The sequence below is a fragment of the Podarcis erhardii genome (assembly GCF_964252035.2).
Source record: "Podarcis erhardii genome assembly, chromosome: 4".
In the NCBI taxonomy this organism is placed as follows: domain Eukaryota; kingdom Metazoa; phylum Chordata; class Lepidosauria; order Squamata; family Lacertidae; genus Podarcis; species Podarcis erhardii.
This window is the reverse complement of record NC_138508.1, coordinates 26,313,952-26,337,126: the sequence shown is the minus strand read 5'-3', so window position 1 is coordinate 26,337,126 and position 23,175 is coordinate 26,313,952. Positions and strand designations below refer to the sequence as shown.

The window sequence follows — 23,175 nt, the reverse complement described above, 5'->3', positions numbered from 1 at the left end:
ATAAAGAGTGAGACTTATCCTTAAGGTACTCATCTTGCCTACGATTCGTTCAGCAGTAGAGTTTGCTGGCAGAATATATGCTGGTGATCAGAATCCACTTGCCTTGCACCTATTTCTGTAAATGAAAACATCTTCGGAGGAGGGCCTATTTTTAGCACCATGCTCTCAAAGCAAAACTCTGCCTAGAATTCTTAAAAATGTATTTATGTAGCATGACAGCAAGGCTTTTAGGAACAGGGGGTAATATGGAATGCTTTTGCAAAGGTAGCAAGCATGCAGGGAGTTGATGCTGACATCCAGTTCCTTACTCAGCCACTAATGGAAGCTGGAGCAGAATTAATTGTGATGTAGACTTAGGCCAATCCTCCTCTAGTTAAAAGATATCTTCATTTTTCATTTGGGTTTGCAATTCTATCATAAGCTATTTATAACACCCCCCTGTTTCAGTGCAACACTGCTCATGCGTCTCCTCCACCCTCTGCCCAATGAAATGAAGGCAAGCAAGGAATGCACCATCTGTGCCTTGCAGAAGGATCTCATCCATTATCTGCAACTGTGCTCTGGTTTCCCCCCTTTTTTTAATCACTGAAGAAATGGGTTTAAATATTTTACAAGATTGACATAATAAATAATTGAACGCTAGTTAAGAATAACTGTAACTCTTGGTGTCTGGCTTCCGTGCCTTTTTTCCTCTTCTCTGCTTACCACCTGGGAAAACATTTATATTTGTCCTAATAAATACAAGGTGGTATTCAACTGAGTTTTTACTTGGAGTACATCTATTGAAATTAATGCACCTAACTTAGGGCCATTCATTTCAATAGGTCTACTCGGAGAAAAACTTGAATACTACCCATTTCTGACTGCTGCTGTAAATCACCTCCCTGCACTCTAGTCTGAGGATGCTTCAAGTACATGAGACCCCATAGGTAAAGGTAAAGGTACCCCTGACCGTTAGGTGCAGTTGCGGACGACCCTGGGGTTGCATGCTCATCTTGCTCTATAGGCCGAGGGAGCTGGTGTTTGTCCGCAGACATCTTCTGGGTCATGTGGCCAGCATGACTAAGCCACTTCTGATGAACCAGAGCAGCGCACGGAAACGCCGTTTACCGTCCCGCTGGAGTGGTACCTATTTATCTACTTGCACTTTGCCATGCTTTCGAACTGCTAGGTGGGCAGGAGCTGGGACTGAACAACGGGAGCTCACTCCTTCGCGGGGATTTGAACCGCCGACCTTCTGATCGGCAAGTCCTAGGCTCTGTGGTTTAGACCACAGTGCCACCCACGTCCTATATGAGATGCCATACTTAGATCCATTTACCCAGGAGCAAACCCCATTGAAATCAGGGAGCATTACTGAGTAGCCATGCATTGGATTGCGCTGTGAAAAAAATAAACCTCACAGGCCTGGGCTGACAGCTGTTATGAAGCAGATTTCATACATTACATCTTGAGGCAGAAAGGTAAAAAATATCAGACTTTTATATTTCTCTAGCAAACATGGTACAGTGGTACCTTGGTTTAAGAAAAGTCCTGTTTACGCACAATTCGGTTTACGAACTCCGCAAAACCGGAAGTAGTGTCCCGGTTTGCAAACTTTACCTCGGTCTAAGAACAGAATCCGAATGGTGGAAGGGCACAGGCAACAGGAGGCCTTATTAGGGAAAGCGCGCCTCAGTTTAAGAACAGTTTCAGTTTAAAACTTCCAGAACGGGTTAAGTTCGTAAACCAAGGTACCACTGTATAAAGAACCCTGAGTATTCCAAATTCCAGCTTCCTGTGTGATATGATAATACCATATGTTGGTTATATAAGGCTGGTTATCCCAAAACCAGCATGTTTTTAATGAATGGATCTGTGAGAACGTCATTTTTCAATGGCTGTTAGATAAACACAAGGGTGTTTTTTTTAATCAGTTATTTAATGTTACTAAGTGGGTATTTCCATGTGCTTGTAACTTAGTTGTGAAATTGACCTTTCAGGAATGATTTGGGTCTTGCAATAAGTCTTGAAGTTCAATTCCAAGGACTGATTCTTACAGCCAATTGAGTTGAGTTGAGTTGAAGTTTAATCCTGTCTTTAACAGGTGTGATAATATCAATAATGTTTCTAGATGACATTCATCATGTCCTGCTTCAACCCACTTCTCAAAGATTTTTCAAGACAGAATAAATCTTCTGTCTTAAAATATTCAGAAGTACATGTATAAGCGTTAACGTGCTAAGAAACCTAAAACAATGGTCCTTCCCTGGAATTAATCTTACCTCTTTTGCTATTCAGAAGAGGTGTAACAAGCAATTATGGGTCTCAGCACATGGAGAAAGGCACATTTTGAAGATTTTCCATGGTACATTAATCATTACACATATTCACATGTTTATTTTTAAGACAATCTTACTTTGTTTAATATTTACATGTCGTTTATCTATTAAAATAATAATGAAAGACAGAAGATTTGCTAGTAATCTAGTATCTTTCTAACATTTTTACTCAACAGGTGAAAAAACCATAAAGGTGGGAAATAAAATAGCATGTCTCGATGAATACTTTTTGTGGTGAGCACTGTTTTTCTTTTGGATAGCACTGGAGATCAAAATTATATGAACCATATATAATGAACCATTTTGGATTATTGTTTAAGCCAGAGTTTGCCTACAGATATTGTTGGGCTACAGCTCCCATGATTCCCAGCTTACATGGCCAGTGATTCAGGATGATGGGAGTTGTCATCCAACATCATCTAGAAGGTACTACATTGGCTGTCCCTGCTTTGAACAAAAGATTGCCAACTTTCTCAGGGCTGTCTTTATCCAGGGGTGCGGGGCACCCAGACGCCAAATTCTGGGGGGTGCCTCTCAATCGGCGGCAGTGAAAAGCAAGGGAGCGAAAGTCCCCGCCCCCCTCCTCCATCGCTCTGTTACTCCATAGCGTCAAATATTCCTGACAAGTCAGGAAACAAAAGCAGTTTTTTTGCTGCGTCATTGTTACAGGTGAGCGATTCCCCCCCTAAGAAAAAGTCAACAATTTCAGCTTCCTACATCCCCAAAAAAGCTCAATAAAAGTTAATTTGGGGGTACTGGGCAGATCTTTGCACCCCGGCGGCGCATATGCTAAAGACAGCCCTGAACTTTCTTTCCTGACAGAAAAATGCTCTTAAAAATCCCAAGTAAACACATACAAAAATCTGATTTTCCCTCTGCCTTCTACAAGACCACTCACCTGAGTCCATTCAGTGAGTCCTCATCTCCTTGTGAGCATCAGGTGCAGCTGATCACAAGTGCAGTTTTCTTTCCTAGAAAGAACAGAGTGAGGTGAGCTTCAGATCAGAACACTGGCTGTCTTTTCTCACCATGGCTCTCTTATGTGTGGATTGGATCACAGCAACATATTCAAAGGATTTCATCCCTTTTCACTCCGAGCTGTTGGGGTTGAGAGCAGCTAAGGGGGAAATAGAAGCACCTGTTTTGCATTCCTAGAAGAGTTTGGATTTGATATCCCGCTTTATCACTCCCCTTCAGGAGTCTCACAGCGGCTAACATTCTCCTTTCCCTTCTTCCCCCACAACAAACACTCTGTGAGGTGAGTGGGGCTGAGAGACTTCAGAGAAGTGTGACTGGCCCAAGGTCACCCAGCAGCTGCATGTGTGGAGCGGAGATGCAAACCCGGTTCACCAGATTACGAGACTACCGCTCTTAACCATTATACCTCACTGGCACACTTCCTAAGGGGGGCAATGGCAGTTTTGAGGTTCGGGTGCAACTTAGATTGGGGGAAATGGCAAAGGGAAAGGGCTGTTAACTCCTCTGCCCTGTTCCTCCTAGTCAATTACCCCCTCCCTGGTTAATTACTTTTAAGTGAAAAATAAAGAACTCAAATGTAAATGTGTTCTTTCGTTCTCATAAACCACAGATTGAGACAGAGCTTTGGGAGTAAAGAGGGAATATTAGCTGTGGCTAATATTGAATGAGGAAACAGGAACAAGTTCCTCCCAGTGAAAAGCAGATCTTCCAATGTTGTCAAAATACAGTATGTTGCCGATTTTGGAATGTTTTGTGTTACGAGTGTTGTGTTTGGAGTGTTTTGTGTTGTGTTGTATTTCCTCAAGCATTTACAGTGGTACCTCGGGTTACATACGCTTCAGGTTACAGACTCCGCTAACCCAGAAATAGTACCTCGGGTTAAGAACTTTGCTTCAGGATGAGAACAGAAATCATGCTCTGGGGGCGCGGTGGCAGCAGGAGGCCCCATTAGCTAAAGTGGTGCTTCAGGTTAAGAACAGTTTCAGGTTAAGAACGGACCTCCGGAACGAATTAAGTACTTAACTCAAGGTACCACTGTACTAGCAGTATTAAAGACAAGGACTAGGCGACATTACCGGTAACTACTAGCATGACCCAGCAAAGTCTGAGGTGCCTCTTGATTTACATTGTTGTAAAGGAGTTCCTGAGTACTGTACCTAGAACAGCTGTTTTAATTTGTATAAATCAAGGAGACAATCCTAGAAAGGAAACTAAAGCCAGGATACAACAAATTTCAGCCAGATTGGTTGATTGTGGAATCTGGAATCAAGGTGAATCTGGAATCAACTTCCTTCTCTACTGTGTTTTATATAATCAGCCAGATAAAATTCCCTAGCAGTGTGGTTTTGTGTGTTTGTGAGAGAAAGACAGAGACCAAAGATTGGTTAAGTTTTCACTGAGGAGAACCAAATCATAATGAATCTGGGCTGGAGTATCTCTCATTTTATGAGATAGCTCCAGAATCCGCTTTTCAACAAAGCCACATTGCTACTCATTAGAAGTAATTAATCTCCCCTGTACTCTCCGCTTGTCAGCTCACTGAACTGTCACATGCTCTGTCAGCCGTTAAGAAGCAGTCAGGCACCACAGGCTGACAACTTTCTCAAATTTCTCTCTCTCTCTCTCTCTCTCTCTCTCTCTCTCACACACACACACACACACACACACACCAGGCCCTTTTCTCACAGGTGTCAGCTGCTGATGAACCAATGAACAGAACGACATTATAGATTGATGGCCTACCTCTAGATTTTCCCACACATCCCAACGGAGATTAGATACTACCAGAAACCAGAGCTCACATTCTCTCCCTTCACCCCTGCAGACCCTCCAAGTGTCCCTGATTTTCCAGAGATGGTCCTGGATTTAGGGAAACCATTCCTGTTTATGATTTGATCCCGGAATGTCCCGCTTTCCCTTAGGATGTCCCTATTTTCATTGGAGAAATGTTGGTTAGGATTTATCTAACCCCTGAGCCGCCTGAAGGCAATCCTGTACAGCATAGGGAAGGTTTTGTGTTATTTTAAAATTTATTTTAAAGTTTAATGTTTTATTATGTTTTTATATATGTTGGAAGCTGCCCAGAGTGCTGGGACAACCCAGTAAGATGGGTGGGGTATGAATAGTAAAATAATCATTATGGAATAAAGGTAAAGGGACCCCTGACCATTAGGTCCAGTCGTGACCGACTCTGGGGTTGCGGCGCTCATCTCACTTTACTGGCCGAGGGAGCCAGTGTATAGCTTCCCGGTCATGTGGCCAGCATGACTAAGCTGCTTCTGATGATCAGAGCAGCGCACAGAAACGCCGTTTACCTTCCCGCCGGAGCGGTACCTATTTATCTACTTGCACTTTGACGTGCTTTTGAACTGCTAGGTGGGCAGGAGCAGGGACCAAGCAACGGGAGCTCACCCCGTCGTGGGGATTCGAACCGCCGACCTTCTGATCGGCAAGTCCTAGGCTCTGTGGTTTAACCCACAGCGCCACCCGGTCCCTAATCATTATGGAATGGGACGTCCCTATTTTCATCAAAGAAATGTCAGAGGATATGCCCCACTAACGCAAAGCATAGCACAACGCATGATTTGACCATGTTATTGTGCGGTGCATTTTCATTTCCTCAGATAATTTGGTTTCAATGTCAGGCAAGGAGGCCACATGTCCTGTTACACTAGATGCCTGCCCCCCCCCCGTGACCCCTCCACTTTCACACATACAGCCCAAAGGTCTGAAGGAAACTTCTAAGCATGTTTGCCTGAGGCCTTCCCAGCGATAAGGAATCCTAACGAGCAGTGGTGGCTCATCCATTAGAGCACATGGAACACAGTGCTGCACCACCAGCAGCCAGGGCACCTTGGTGCGGGGAGAGAGACTTTGTGTTGCCTGTCAGGCAATGGCTTTTCCCACCTGCCATGCCCCACCCTCCAGCCCTAGGATGAATGGCCATCTGTCATGGATGTTTTAGTTGAAATTCCTGCGTTGCAGGGGGTTGGACTAGATGACCCTTGGGACCCCTTCCAACTCTGAACCAAAGAAGGAGACCAGCATCAACCTGTGGGTCCTAGCATTGGCTTGGGACTGAGGATGGATCTTGCAATGTGCATCCATATGCAGAATAACACCCTGGCAATGTTATGCCAGCTCTGCCTATTCTCTGGACTGTGCCAAGAATGCATTAAGAAGAAAGCTTGTGTGAATGATATATACATATGGGATGAATGGGGAGAAGGGGGAGGGATAGGGGGTTCCTTTGAGTGAGACGGTTTATCTGCATTTACTATTGAGAATGCACGAATAAAGATTATTGAAAAAGAAAAGGTTGTATTCCAGGTTTTACCAGCCACCCTCTTTCCAGAGAAGCAAAATATTTGTGTATTACAGTATTACAAAAAGGGAAACTACGCTATAATGATCCTTAATTGTTAACACTTCTAAACAGCTAGATAATTAAGATACAAATCTAGTAGAATTTTACAGCGCATGGATTTCAAAACAAGTCTGTGTTTTCCTTTCATCCTGGCTACTTTTTCTTTTCTTTTCTCCTGTACTGTTTGAAAGCTCACTTGGTAAGTTTTATGTGATGATTGTCACCGGCCCATTAGTTCCAGAAGCTCTAGGGGAAATTCTGTCTACTCCTCTCTACAGATCTGTTGCGTTTGAGTTGTTCTTATTTACATAACCCATCTGTCTCCCTGCTTTGGAAAAGTGTCTGCGGGCCTGGACATCCAGCTGATGCCAGACAACGTGAGCTCAGTTGAGTCAAGTGTGCAGTGATACAGGGTGGAAGGACAAGGGAGCCCTGGCCAGCCTTTCTCATTTACTTTACCATTACCCACTTCATAGGTGAACTTTGCCCTCTCTATATATTTGGGCTGTGTACACGACATAGTGTGGTGCACAACCCTAACAGCTAAGTGCTGAGAGACCCCAGTGGTGCTTTATTTAGTTCTTGATTACATGTATATACCACCTTTATCTTCCAATGATCTCAAGGTGGTGCACACAGTTCATCCTCACAACAATCCGGTGAGGTAGGTTAGGCTAAGAGATGGTGACGGGCCCAAGGTCACCCAGTGAGCTTCATGGCTGAGTGGAGATTTGAACCCTGCTCTCCCATGTCCTAGTCCAACACTCTGACCATTACACCACACTGGCTCTTAACCCAGGCTTTGCTTTCCTTTGAGTGAAGGTGAGCGGAAACTGTTGTGTCTTGAGGATACATGGTTTTAGCCAGTGGCGGAGCTTCATGCTCCAGCACTGGGGGCAGAGAGCAGGCAGGGGCAGGGCTGGCAGACGTCCCGGGGGCGGGACACAATGCCCAAAGGGGAGAGGCACATGTCCTGGGGGCGGGGCGCACGTTCTGGGGGCAGGGTGTGCTGCCTGCGGGGGCAGGGCACCCAGCACGGGGGGGGGGGGGAGCCGCGATGGAACCCCACTGGGATCTTGCTGCCGGGGGCGGTGCGCTCCCCCCAACCCCTCTTTCTTCGCCAGTGGTTTTAGTTACACACACAGACATATATTCTGCGTTTTACTAAGCAGAATACATACAACATGGCCATTAGAAAACACAAACTCCCCCCCCTGCCCTGAGAGAACCCAGGCAGTTCACAAGCAAGAAGGCAATAGGGAAAAACAAAACCTTTTAAGCAGAAAAAATGAAGATGTGCCTTCTACTTATCTTAATTGCAAGATTCCACTGACACCCCCCACCCTACATTAAGGCCATTTCCCCGTTTTACTCTTTTTACAAAGAAGCAGCGTAGTGTAGTGATTAGGTAAAAAAAGGTAAAGGACCCCTAGATGGTTAAGTGGCGCTCATCTTGCTTTCAGGCCAAGGGAGCCGGCGTTTGTCCACAGACAGCTTTCTGGGTCATGTGACCAGCATGACTAAACCGCTTCTGGTGCAAGGAACACCGTGGCAGAAACCAGAACGCATGAAAACGCTGTTTACCTTCCTGCCACAGTGGTACCTATTTATTTACTCGTGTTGGTATGCTTTCGAACTGCTAGGTTGGCAGGAGCTGGGACAGAGCAAAGGGAGCTCATCCCGTATTAGAGTGTTGGGCAAGGGCCAAGAGACCAGGGTACAAATCCACACTCAGCCATGAAGCCCACTGGGTAACCTTGGGCTAGTCACTATCTTTCAGCCTAACCAACTCCACAGGTTGTTGTGAGAATAAAATGGAGGGGAGGGAAGAAGTGTGTATGTCAGCTTGAGCTCATCTGAGAAAAGGTGGGGTGGAAATCCAGAAATCTGAATGAATGAATGAACAGTGCTACTGTTTAATACAGTCGCTCCAAAATCTGGTCTCTCTAGAAGCGGGATGGGAAACAAGTCACAGTCAAAAAGTCCTTGAAATCCAGCTCCCATCAACCCCCAACCAGCAGGGCCAATGAGATGATGTGATTTGGAATCTGGCAAACTACTAGAGGATTACGGGCGGCCCATTGAACCCTTAAAGAGTATAGAATAATAGAATTGTAAAGTTGGAAGGGACCCTGAGAGTTATCTAGTTCAACCCCCTGCAATCAGGGAACCCGAGGCGCTGCCTACCTCCCAGGCACCCTGCGGGGCTCACAATGCTTCTGCCTGCCATGGAGGAATTTCAACTAAAGCATCCGTGACAGTAGAGTGACCCCATGTGCCCTAGTTTACAGAGGGCAGTCCTCTATTTAAAGGAGCCCTCTATTTGAAGTTGCACTGGTTCAAGGCCAACCGAGTGATGTGGAAAAGATGCTGCTTTCTGCAGGCTGGAAGTTAGGCGGAAGAGCAGCCTTTTCTCTTGCTCTCTTCTTTGTAACATTCAGTGATGAGCTGTGAATGCAAATACATGGGGGCTCCACCCCACCCTTAATGAGAGGATGCTGGAAGTGCTGGCATTCCTCGCAGATGCTTTCTTCTTGGAAAGGTTTATCTTACCTCCCCTCCTCCTCTCCTCAAACCTCCCTTGCTTTCTGCTCTGGGGGAGGAGGGAGAAAAAGAGAGAGGCCTGAGCAGTTTCTCCTCCACTCTTTAATTTGTTTGTTTATTAAAGATCTCTCTCTATATATATTTGCTTCCTCAAAAGACTACAGGGCAGTTTGCAACACAGAACACAAATGTCAGCATAAGCATCAAAACAATTATATGACTACAAATGTAATAATAATAAAGCCATAATAAAATGCAGGTTCTCATAACAGCAACATAAAAAAGGAGGGACGGGGGAAATCAGGAGCAGAGTATCAAAAATTCAGGGGGAAACTGCAAAAAATCAGCATCTTTTTCTCTAGTCAAAGTAGCTCTTAATCCTGGTCTGCACAGAAAATGACAGACCCTCCCAGCTCTCACCTGGGAGCTTTCCTCCCTCTCACTTTGGGAGGTCTTTGCTTCCCTGCCTCTTGGGGTCTGTTATGTACTGAGTTGAATAGGATCCAAAATGCAGCAGTCTGATTGGTCCACAGGAGCCACCCAATCCAACTCCAGGTGGAAGTGAATCCACAACCTGATTGGCCTACAGGAGAATCCCGGAATTAGCCAATCATGTGGGGCCCATTGTGTAAATAATGTATATAAAGCAGACATTTTGGGGGAACTCCCATTCCTCACTACTATGAGCTGAATAAAGAGCATGAAATCCACACTTGACTCCGACTATATTTCAGGGTCCTTCCACCATCTACCTGCCACTTACAGGGGGGTGCAATCCTTGGTCTCCAGCGGTGCCTGGAGGAATGGAATTATGATAGGCAGAAAGGCATGCAGGGAGAATCAACTCTGCTGCACCTTCTTCCCCATGTAAATTGCATCTTCCTGTCTAGCCCATCCTGATTGCAATAAGGAGGAAGGGAGGATGGGGATGAACGGTTGAAGGAACTGGGTATGTTAGCCTGGAAAAGAGGAACCGAGAGGAGATGGTGATAGCCATCTTCAAATATCTGTCACATGGAAGATGGTGCAAACTTGTTTTCTCCTGCTCTGGAGGGCAGGACTTGAACCAATGACTTCAAGTTACAAGAAAAGAGATTCTGATTAAACATCAGGAAGAACTTTCTGACAGTAAGAGCTGTTCAACAGTGGAACAGACTCCAATGAGAGGTGGTGGACTCTCCTTCCTTGGAGGTTTATAAGCAGAGGATGGGTGGCCATCTGTCATGGACCCTTTATTTGGGATTTGTGCATTGCAGGGCGTTGGACTAGATGACTTCAGGGTCCCTTCCAACTCTACAATTCTATGATTAACTGCTTCGCTGGTCTGTCCAGGAGTGGGTGGCTTTATTTACCTCCATATGCCCCAGGCAAGTAAGGAGTAAACCAATTAAACTTTAAGTCATTCAAAGGAAGCTTCTTATTGTTGGCATCTGTCTGTCTCAAGAGACAATGGCATGCACCTCTGGGTGTCTCAAGCAGGCGGTTTCTGCACATGCCATAGCGGGAAATGAGGGGGTGGATGGGCTCATAAGCATGGGAAAGTTGCCCATCTAGGAGAAAGAAAACTCAGATCCTAAAACCAAAGGAAGCTACTTGCATATTTTTAAAAAGTGTGCTGATCCTCCTGCAAGCAATCAGCCGCATTCAGCAACCCCAAGAGCAAAGAATAGTCTGAAGGAACATTAGTCAGTTTTTCTGCTGAAGCTGCGTATGTCCATTACTGGGATGGAAGTCTGCTTGGAAATCACACAGCTGAGTAACCTGGAGGCAAGGCGAAGCATGAGTGCAGTTCAGCAAACTGGCTTTAACAAACGATCCAACTTTCTGCAGTGGCTACCAGCTTCTGGAAAAGTTCAAACATTATTGGAAATAACAAGAGATGCGCTCTCTCTCTCCATCTGCTTATGGTATCATTTTAAGCCCAGCCCCCATCGTAATTTTCTCAAAGCAAACAATACCCACCTACTTAAAATTTTGTTTTTATATTCTGAAGGCTAAGGAAGGTTATATATTTCCACCCCAAAAAGGGAACCTAGGATCTAGGTCCTAAGTAGAATGAAATGAGGGTGATAAACAGTTTGTGCCCCTCTCAGGATTTGTGCTTCGGTACTTCTGGGAAGCTGGTTCTCATGGTGCAACACTCTGCTCTCACAGAACACTTCACAGGCAGCAGTGCTACTGGGTCTCAGTGCTTTGATTTTAGCATTTTCGCTGTAATCAAGGGGTTTAACAGATGGTTCCTGTCTAAACTGATTAGGGACGGTTAGCCCAAGAGAGTTACAGCTGGAGGGCGAGCTTAAATTTAATCAAAAGTGGTCAGTTTTGAGAGACGGCAAACCTCTCCCATAGGGGATAGAGCAATGAGAACAGGCATGGAAAGTAAAAATCTGCACCAGCACGATAGAGAGAGACTGCGTGAAGAGTTTCGGTGGAAAATGTCAATCATCCCCAAAGAATGAAGTTGCAGCATGGGATAGGGTGCAGCGGGCAATGGAAAGGAAGGGCCATAGCTTAGCAGGAGAGCACATTCAGGGAAGGCAGGAGGTCCCAGGTTGCTGGTGTTCCTCAGGCAGGGCTGGGAAAGAAAGACCCCAGTCAGAGACCTGCTTCCAGTCCATGTAGACCAGTGTTTCCCAAACTTGGGTCTCCAGCTGTTTTTGGACTACAGGTCCCATCATCCCTGACCACTGGTCTTGCTAGCTTGGGATGATGGGAGTTGTAGTCCAAGAACAGCTGGGAGATCCAAGTTTGGGAAACACTGACGTAGACAATAGTGAACAAGATAGACCAATAATCTATTATTATTATTGTAGTAGTAGTAGTAGTAGTAGTAGTAATTTATTAATTATACCCCACCTGTCTGGCTGGGTTTCCCCAGCCACTCTGGGCGGCTCCCAAGCGAATATTAAAAACACAGTACTGTACAACATTAAAGTTTAAAAACTTCCCTTCCCTTCCCTTCCCTTCCCTTCCCTTCCCTTCCCTTCCCTTCCCTTCCCTTCCCTTCCCTTCCCTGCCTTCAGATGTCTTTTAAAAGTAAGATAGTTGCTTATTTCCTTCACATCTGAAGGGAGGGTGTTCCACAGGGTGGGCGCCACTACTGAGAAGGCCCTCTGCCAGGTTCCCTGCAACCTCACTTCTCACAGTGAGGGAACCACCAGAAGGCCCTTGGTGCTGGACCTCAGTGTCCGGGCTGAACGGTGGGGGTGGAGACGCTCCTTCAGGTATACAGGACCAAGGTATACAGGACTTGGAATAAGGCTTCCTAGGTTCCTAAACATTCACAGAAACATTTCTATAATGCTTTGGAGTTTTTAAAGCTGGGGTGGAAACCCCACAGGCCATGAGACAGCTAAAGCTTGCCCACTAGCCTCCATCTTCCTTCCCCTTACAGCACTGGACTGGAAGGAGAGGTTCCTCTCTTCTCAGAGCAGCACTGTGATGGGGGAGGAAATGGCTGCATCTTCTCTTTAGGAAAGGGTGGTTTTTAATTGGGTGGGCGACTGCCTGTTGAGATTCCCACATTGCAGGGGGGTTGGACTAGAGTCCTTTCCAACTACACAATTCTATGATTCTATGACAGAGACAACAATTATGCTTACCATAGCTCCAGCCTCAGACTAGAGATTTGAACCTCTCCACCAAGCCTCGCACTGTGATCGCCACATCATGGTGCTGGACTGAGAAGAGAATAAGTGTAAACTATGGGGGCGGGGGAGGTGAGTTCTGTGTGTGTCTGTGGGCCTGCATGCATGTGGTCTGCATACATGAGGAATGCATGTGCTATATTTACACGTGTGTGCTTTATGTGACATGTGTTGTCTGTATGTATACTGAGTGCCGTATGTGCACATGGGAGCAGGTGAGTGTTTGGTGACCGATATGGCCCATAATCTCTGCTGGCACATGGCGCTTGGACTGAAAGACTTGGCCAACCTTGAATGCCACCGTCATACCCTCCAAGATTTCTCCCATGAAAATAGGGATGTCCTATTCCATAATAATAATGATTTTATTATTTATACCCCGCCCATCTGATTGGGTTGCCCCAGCCACTCTAGGTGGCTTCCAACATATATAAAAACATAATAAAACATTAAACATTTTTAAAAACTTCCCTATACAGGGCTGCCTTCAGATGTCTTCTAAAAGTTGTACAGTTACTTATCTCCTTAGCTTGAGTTGCATAACTCCATACCCTCCAATGAAAAGAGGGATGTCCTACCACACCATCCAACATTTCTCCGATGAAAACAGAGACGTTCTAAGGAAAAGTGGGACATTCTGGGATCAAATCAGAAACTGGGACAGGTTCTGTAAATCTGGGACTGTCCCTGGAAAATAGGGTCCCTTGGAGGGTCTGCAACCTTAGGCTGAAAAAGGTTAGCCACCCCTGGCTTCACATGGTTTTAGTCATCCTGGCAGCAGCCTTGGAAGGTAGCACGGTGTATTGCAGAGGAGAAAAGCCCCGCAGGTTGAAACCAAAGGCCTATCTAAAACAGGATCCCGTTTCTCACAGTGGCCAATTGGATGCCTTTGCTGTTGCTTGAGGCTCAGGTGGCTTCAGTGGCCTGGAGTGCCTTCCGTCAGCTACGGTTGGTGGCCCAGCTATGCCCATATCTGGACAGGGATAGCCTAACTACTGTTGTCTATGCTCTGGTAACCTCAAGTTTAGATTACTGCAATGCGTTATACGTGAGGCAGCCTTTAAAGACAATTCAGAAACTTCAGCTGGTGCAGAATTCAACAGCCAGGTTGCTCACTGGAGCAAGACGGTTTGAGCATATTACACCGATCCTGGTCAGACTGCATTGGCTACCAATTAGTTTCCGGGCCCAATTCAAAGTGCTGGTTTTGACCTATAAAGCCTTAAACGGCTCAGGACCATAATACCTCAAGGACCGCCTCTTTCCATATGAACCTCCTCAGACCCTGAGATCATCTTTTGAGGCCCTTCTTTGTGTGCCTCTTCCTCAAGAAGTCTGCCAGGTGGCAACACGAGAATGGGCCTTCTCTGCAGTGGCTGCCCATTTGTGGAATGCTCTCCCCAGGGAAGTTCGCCTGGGGCCTTCACAAAAGGCGCCAGGCAAAAATGTTCCTTTTTAATCAGGCCTTTGCCTGACCTGATCTACATCCTATACCCTTTTAAACATGCTAGCACTTTTTAGGAGGGGTTCTATTGGGTTGTCGTTTGTATTTTGATTTTATGTATGTTAGCCTTTATGTGAACCACCCTGAGACCTTTGGGTATAGAGCGGTATAGAAATAAAATAAATAATAATGCCTTTAGGAAGTCCGGAGACAGGGCATGAGGTCCATTGCCCCCTCCTGCTGCTGTTCCCAGGCAACTGGTATTTGGTGGAATGGTGCCTCTGACTGTTCCTGGCCGTAATATGATCCGATGGGGGCTGAGCCTGCAAGACGGCAGCTTGCCTAAGGCGACTTAGTGAGTTCATGGCTGAGGTAACATTTCACAGGGATTTCACAGCTCACTCTCTTTAAGCGTTGTGAATCCCACTCCATCCTCATATATAGCAAATTGCTAGATATGTGGAGATGAAAGTTATTTTAAAATGCTTTGCGTGGATTTTCAGCTATTAGAACAAGCCTCCGGTGTCCCTGGTTTGCAATATGAAGTACTGGAAAGGCTCATTCAAAGGCAGGAACGAGCAGCAGGCACCCAGCCCTGCACAAATTGCCCACGCTGGTCCTGCCGTTCTCTCCATCAATTAAGCAGGCAGGGAACGGATTCAGACTGAAGTCCTCTCTGCGTTTGGCCTGTGCGGGGCTATATGTGCTGCATGGGTGCAGCTGCTCCCAAATGAGCATCGTGAAGGTGTGCCCTATATTTAAGCTCGTCGCTGCTCCCCCTCCCTGCCCCACAGTATTAATTAATCTGCAATTATTATTATTGCCAGAAGATGGCAGTAATAAAATACAACTTCTAAGGGTCCCCCCCACAAGCTTTCCTCTAAGATAGTGTGTTTGTTTTAAACTATTGTTTTGTGCAGATCTTGTTAAACTGCAAGACAATTATGGAGGCCAGTTATCATCTGTTTCTAGAGGGTTACCTGGGTCAGTCTGTTGCAGCAAAAGCAATAAAGACTCTTTGTTGACTTACAAATTAGCCCCCTTAAAGAATAACAAGTCGTTTTTTAAGGGCATAGGCTTTTGTGGATTATAGTCAATTTTGTAAACTGCATGAAGTGTTATCCTGTGTGACACACATGCACACACAGTTTTGTAGTGTTTTTGTTTGTTTGTTTTAAGATGCTGGTGTCTAATTTCCAACCAGTGCACATGTGATTTCCATTCCCACCGATGGGCATCATATCTTTATACAGTAGAGTAAACATGAGAAACTCTGAATAAATGTTGAGCTCTATCCATTATTGGTAACATTTCAGAAGGAAAGCATTCTGACATTTCTCAATATCTCTCAAAGCCAAGCCAACTAAGTCTGGCAAACAATCTAATGTTAGGCTCATTGCTATAAAGTATAGGTTTATATTGTGAAATGTCTGGAACAAGACTAATGATGCTGACATTTCTGACACTAATTAAAAGCATGGACCCCGTATCCCAGCTTCACTCTAATGTCCAGTGTTGACTGGTAAATAACATCCCTGGTTTTGCCATATGAGTCAACTCCTAGCGGCTGAGGTCCCTTTGCCCCACCTTAAAATATTTGAGGGGGCTGCCTGTCATAAGCTGATGGGCATTGTCATTCAAATGGTTTGTGTGCTGTGTCTTGCATTCAATTATGTGGGGTGGGGTGGGGTGGGGCTTACCTCCCCACCCCAATATTTTATTCAAGTTGGCACCCTTGCATTAGGGCCAGACTATGAGATCTATGTTTGCGACCTTGGAGCCTGAGATACTCCTAAACAATACTGAGGGGCAGTGACAGTGGTGGCTGCAAACTGCCTCAGCATAACATGCAAAGAAGCAAAGCGCTGTGCTAGCCTTCACTCCCACAATGCTTCAAGAGTGGCAGCTGTTAATCTGGGTATCAGTCAAGACTGGGGCAGTCAAGGCTTCTGCAGGCCTAGAAATGTCCAGATTAACAGCAGTGAGCTCAGACAAGCAATTGTCTAACAAGCAATTCAGGGAGATGCTGGAACAGTGAAGAGTAAGAGCAACCTCCCTCAGCCTTTTACAATCCCAGAAGTGCCATCTGATTGGATGAGCTTGCTGCCATTCATTGCTTTGGGGAAATGGTTGGAATTAACCAGCGCTGGCTCAAAAGTACTCTGTCATTAAGCAAGTGGTCCTATGATATTTGTTGTCTCACATTCCTTGGTGCTGGGAATAGGATGTGCCATCTGCTTTGGCTGTTTTGTGTGCAAAGTAGCTGTCATTTGACATGTGATGGACAGCGAATGGCATCCTGTGGAGAAGGAGACCACCTACATGAGAGACGGTTTCTCTTGCTAAAATACGGAAGTGGGCAACCTTTTGTCAACACTTAGTAATCCTGTCAAGAAGTCTGGTTACATCAGGTGTCTCTTTATTTGTTTTGCAATGACTGTTGTATACCACCCAGTATACAAGTAAGGATTTAAAACTCTAGTTATAACAATAAAACATAAACCTGAAATCTAAAACAGAACCAGACCAGAACCAGAATAGAACCAGAGTGAACCCAGCATCAGGGAATGGTCCATCAGTACAAATGATCTATTTTTTTTTAAAATAATTTTTATTAATTTTCCAATTTTAATACAAACCAATAACAACATAGAAACATCAACAAATGCAAACAAAAACGCAAATGTAGTTTCTTAACCTCATTTTCATAAGCCTCCTTTCTCGGACTTCCCCATACCTCACCCTTTTTGCATCCTTATTTTAAAGTTTTTCAGCAACCCTTTCTGCCAGTTAAATTTAAACTTATTACTTTTCTCAATTTCACCTTAAATCATCAAACAATTTCAGCTGTAATTCTGCATCTTCCTTTCCCTTGACATTTTAGCACTCATCAATTTTATAACAGTTCTTAAGATAAACTTTAAACTTCTTCCAATCTTCCTCCACCGTCCATCAGTACAAATGATCTAAACACACACACTGAAAGTCTAGGAAAATACAAAGGTCTTCACTCGGCACTGAAAAAACCACAGTGTTGGCACAAGGTAAGCCTTCCACAAGCAAGGGGCCACCACTGAGAAATCCCTCATTTGGTGGTGGGACCTGAAAACGGCCTCAGAAGATGATCTCTTAAGGTCCAGGTAGGCATACGTGAAAGTGTCGAAGTCACAGAACCTCTTTCAGGAAATGCTGGTAGCAACCCTATCCAAAAGTCCAGGGGAGGGGTTTGGTAGTAAGAAAGCAGAAGTAGAGGGCCTACCCAGTAGCGGAGAGTGACATTGTGGCGGGTTGAAGAGCTCCGCCGGCGGCAGCCAGGATGGCGGGGTCTCTGTGGCGGATGGGTGGCGGGTTGCGCTTGGCTGCCCGGGTTCTACGTGCCCAAAGCGGTTCTGGCGTGACTACGGGAGTCCGGCATGCAAGTGGAGAGGCGCGTGTCTTCCAGTACTGCCACTATGTAGAGCCTCCGCCGGCCCATCAGATAAAGGGGGAAGTGCTCAGTGCGCTCATGTGGTTCTGGATCCTGTGGAACTTCTGGCATGATCCTGATGTTGTTCTGGGTCACTTTCCTTATCCAGATGCTTCTCAGTGGACAGATGAAGAGTTGAGAATCCCTCCTGATGATGAAGAATAACTTGAATAGTTTGTTCTAAGCACATTTAGGCTCCTGTGAGATCTACAAATAGCTTCATTTTACAGAGACTTTAATTCAGGTTGTAAATAAAATTAACTAACCAGAAAAAAAAGAAAGCAGAAGTAGATGTATTTTATATTATAAAGATTCTGGCCACAGTCCAACAATTAGGTGCCCTTAAATCGTAGCTTAAGTGCTACTAACACTTAAGCCTAGCTTCTGTTCATAGAACTCACAATAGCTCAGCTCCTAAAATCTCCATGTGCTTTGAATTAAGAACTCATCTGGAGTTTACAAAAACATGATGAATCATTCAGACTTAAAATAAAAAATTAAATTAAAAAATAAACACATTTTGATCATAAGATTTTCTTGCTAGCAGCTGTTTGGTTTGGTTTTTTATTTTTTCCTGCCAGACTTTCATCTCCTGGGCACAAAATATATATTATGGTAATAAGCCTTCCATCTTTTGGATGAAAGCTGTATTAGAGTTGATGGGTACTGGGGGGGGGGGGGAGCTCATTTCCCATATTCTCCTACAGTTAATATACTATTTTTGTTCTTTTAGATCATGTTTGACCTGACTATTTCATGGCATGAGCTGCGTTTGAGCAGGGACAAGGTGGGGCATGCAAGAGATCAGTCTCAGGAAGCACAATCTGAATCACTGTACTCAGCATCAGGTAAAGCAACAAGCTATTCCCATGCACCACCAAAGCAACACGAACCCTGCATGTATTGCAGTATCCAATGAAGCCTTTTACAGGACCAGCTCTATCATTAGACAAAGAAAGGTGGCTGACTTGGGCGGCAAGTAGAGAGGGTGCAGCAGCAGTGGCTGTTCTGCTGAGGCCCCTGCGTAAGTCCCATCCTTCTGGGAGCAGTGTGCCCCAGTGGTACTTGCTTGTTACTACCCAGAGGCAGTGGCTGTCTGTACTTGCTAGCTGCCTTCTTCCAAAGAATGACAGATAGTGACATTGGAAATGGCCCCTAAATGAGTGGCATGCCAGAAATACAGCCAGCCCAAGCCATGTATTTGAGGAGGCATTTATTGCATTTCTCAGCTCACATGATACGTGCTATCACCCCCATGCTGCATTGCAGCTTCTGTTTCAGTGATGCTGAGACATGTGGTGTTGGGCAAGGGGTGGTAATGTGTTGGGTGACAGAGTATCGCCCCCTTGGCCTGCCCTGCATTTATGTGCAATGGAAGACACCATCTCATTGCTCTGAAATTCAGCTGTCAGTTCAGTTGACTCCTGCTCAGAACAAGGAATGGGGAATTAAAATAATAATAATAATAATAATAATAATAATAATAATAATAATAATAATAACAACAACAACAACAACAACAAGCATCCTCTTAAGATCTCCCAGAATCATCCAGCTCCCGTCATCACGAAGATGTGAACTTGCTAAATGCAATGTACATTTGTTTTGTGTTCCACGATTTGTTAAATGGTCTAGGTCATTCATGTCCTGGGAAAAGCGAGAATAAAAGACCAATAGAAAGAGTCACACAAATGTAATCAAACTGGTGAAATGTCCGTGTAAGGCCAAAATTACTCCATCAGCGTAGCACAACCATCAGACCCTGCCAAAGGGGTGACATTGACAGCATTGTATAATTTGGTGGGTGGTGTCAGCTAGGTCCAGGTTACCCCAGTGCACAACAAATTTCATTAACTTGTCAAAATACTCCAGCCCAAAATGCTTGTGGGCCAGCATAGAGAATTAGGGCATGAAAGACAGCTTATGTGGGAAGTCACAGACAATGAAAAGAAAGGGTGCTATGCTTGAGGCCATTCTCATTCATCAGAGTCTTGTCAGTCTGGTTAGGACTGCTGAATAGATGTGTCTAATCACATTTTGTTTAACCAGGCTAGAAAAACAAAGGTTATGAGGGCGTCCTCTGATTTTTCCATAAGGCAAATGGAGGTTAGGGAGCAACAAATGTGGCTGCTGTTCTTTTCCTTTGCTTTTTCTGCAAATTTTGTCACGCTACCTACCACCTGTGCGTACTTCATTGCTACATTTATTTCTAGCACATCTCAGAACACATAGGCTTGGATCCTAACTAGGCAGCTATGAATGGCAGGGCTCCTTCCTTTAATGGCTGGGAACAAGATGCAGAAGAGGATCCCACTAGCAGAAGGCAGGGGAGAGGTAATTTTTGCTAATATCCATTGCTAACCCTCAAGCTGGTCTACTGGATATCCCTGATGGGCGGGGTATAAATAATAAAGTTGTTGTTGTTGTTGCTGTTGTTTTGTTGTTGTTGTTGTTTTCTGCTTGGCACAAGAATAAATCAGTAAACGTCCCCTTCTCCCCTTCTGCTGATGGGAACACTCCGTGAGTGGAGCTTTGCTCATGGGACGCTTCTTCCATCAGAAGTCTAGTTAAGAGCCAAACCACATTATTTACCTGATGTATGTGTTAGAAATACTGCATTCTCAGAAATATTGTCAGTGTGGCATTCCAAATACTGGTAGCTTCGAGAACACTGTCCAACCATCTCGTCCTCTGTCGTCCCCTTCTCCTTGTGCCCTCCATCTTTCCCAACATCAGGGTCTTTTCCAGGGAGTCTTCTCTTCTCATGAGGTGGCCAAAGTATTGGAGCCTCAGCTTCACAATCTGTCCTTCCAGTGAGCACTCAGGGCTGATGTCCTTCAGAATGGATAGGTTTGATTTTCTTGCAGTCCATGGGACTCTCAAGAGTTTCCTCCAGCACCATAATACAAAAGCATCAATTCTTCAGCGATCAGCCTTCTTTATGGTCCAGCTCTCACTTCCATACATCACTACTGGGGAAACCATAGCTTTAACTATACGGACCTTTGTTGGCAAGGTGATGCCTCTGCTTTTTAAGATGCTGTCTAGGTTGAACTAGAACTAGTTCCTTTTTAAAACTAACTTTCCAAGCCATGGGGTCTACGGACCTACCCTCATCTTATTCCATCTACTCAAACAGTGATTGTAAACATACATATATGGAGAGGATCTTGCCCAAGTATCCTCCCCAACACGCCACTGCTACTTCTGCCATATATTCCTTACATATGACCATGAACTGTATCTTATCCCCTGCTCCATGTCTATCACATGGAGGTATTAGTAGGATAGTAACAGAGGTGCAAAGCAAAATATGGTCTGGATCAGCTTTCCCTCTGCCTGGTGCCTCCCAGATGTAGCTGAACTCCAGCTCCCATCACCCCCCAGCCATCAAGGTCAGTGGTCAGGGATGGTGGGAACTGGAATAAAACAACATCTGGAGGGCAGCAGGTCCGGGCAAGGTTGCTGTCAATAATAAAACTGTATGGACAATAAATCAGTGGCTGCTGGTACAGAGACAGCTTGGTGTGGCTGCATTCTGTTAATAAGGCTTCCATGTGCAGTTCAGTCACTAAGGGAGGGAGGGAGGGGGAAATAAGAGGAAATTCTTAATTCATAGGAGGAGAGCTACACGGACATCTCTCTACAAGTGGAGTATTGTCTTGTATGGAGTAATGTTGAAAGGTTCATAACATGGGGCTGGATCTAAGCCATAAAAAGAAACATGGAAAGTGAAACACCCCTTTCTCTCAGAATAATAACGTTTCCTATGTGTAGAGTAGCCTCTTTGTTCAAGCATAAATCCTGCATTCATTACCCTGTTGTGATCATATCTAGAAAATTTGAGTGACCCTGGGATGCTTTTGAAATTTTGGCTTGCAAAGGGGGAGGATTCCTTCTTTGTTGCATTTGAGACCCTTAAGCACACCTAGGCTGTAATTCTTTTTCTTTTTAGTGGCATTCCCTGTCGGGGAGCAGAACAGCTTCTTCCCCACACCTGAAATGTCCACTGCACTGCTATAACATTGATGCAAAACTATTCCCACCCCATTATGGGGAGATATCATTGGCACTAGTATAAAATAAACATTGGCGGCCCCATCCTACCCCCCAAAAGGCCTTGAAAGAGTGCAGTTCTGTGGCATTGGTGTGTGTGTGATGAGCTCAAAAGTATTGTCATTAAAATGAAAGAATATCCTGCAATGATTTCTAACAGCTGCCAAGCTTGTTATAACTAAGAACTGGGAAAATTTTAATGTGTGAAGTTAAGTAAAGCATGGCATATAGGACAGTTAGCCAAGTTAAGTGATGTTATACTGAGAGATGGAATACAAAAAGAATTTTTTTAAAAATATGAGTGAACAATGCCCTTCTATTGACTTTTGGAAGAACCGATATAAGTACTGTATATATTGTTGGTAAAGTACAACTCTGTTCAGATGAATGCATTTTACACGCTACTGTATACAGTGGTTTGCAACTGTTTTGGATTACAACCATTTTGGATTACAACCATGTCAAACCCTGAAGTGTGTGTCCCTTTTTTTTTATTTACAACCCATTTTTTTGGGATTACAACCAATTTTTTGGGGGGGGAGGCCCCCATTGGCGAAAGTGCGCCTTGGGTTACAACCTGTTTTGGTTTACAACTGGACCTCCAGGACGGACTATGGTTGTAAACCAAGGTATCACTGTATCTGTGTAGTTTTGATAGTCTGATATTGTAGTTTAATGTGTTTTTGGAAAGAGTGAGGAAAAGTTTGCTCTAGATCATGGAAGGATGTAGTTAATCACTAAAACTACACATTTATTACAGTGACTTACATAACAGAGAGGGACGCAGGTGGCGCTGTGGGTTAAACCACAGAGCCTAGGGCTTGCCGATCAGAAGGTCGGCGGTTCGAATCCCCACAATGGGGTGAGCTCCCGTTGCTCGGTCCCTGCTCCTACCTACCTAGCAGTTCGAAAGCATGTCAAAGTGCAAGTAGATAAATAGGTACCGCTCCAGCGGGAAGGTAAACGGCGTTTCTGTGCGCTGCTCTGGTTCGCCAGAAGCGGCTTAGTCATGCTGGCCACATGATCCGGAAGCTGTACGCCGGCTCCCATGGCCAATAAAGCGAGATGAGTGCCGCAACCCCAGAGTCGTCCGCGACTGGACCTAATGGTCAGGGGTCCCTTTACCTTTACCTTTACCTTTACATAACAGGTATTAAAGTTGTGAAGCAAAACGTTTCTCTTTTGCCTTCTTTAGCTGCCATAATGTTTTGCGTTAGGAAGCTCCTGACTTGAAGGTCTTTTGCTAGCAGTGCTACAGGGACTGGGACTCTATAAATGAAATCCTTGGGTTTTCTGAGTCAACATACTGTATAGGCTTGGACTGCAAAGAACCTTAGTGGCACAAGTTGTGC

General features: G+C 44.9%; 1 long non-coding RNA gene across 1 annotated transcript in view; it reads right to left on the bottom strand.

The window, feature by feature from the left end:
- LOC309341361 overlaps nucleotides 1–23,175 on the bottom strand; it is a 72,792-nt gene that overhangs the window by 23,645 nt on the left and 25,972 nt on the right. The window contains exon 3 of the long non-coding RNA XR_014156265.1: nucleotides 3,220–3,292. This is a non-coding gene — a long non-coding RNA (uncharacterized lncRNA). The remainder of the gene's footprint in view (nucleotides 1–3,219; nucleotides 3,293–23,175) is intronic.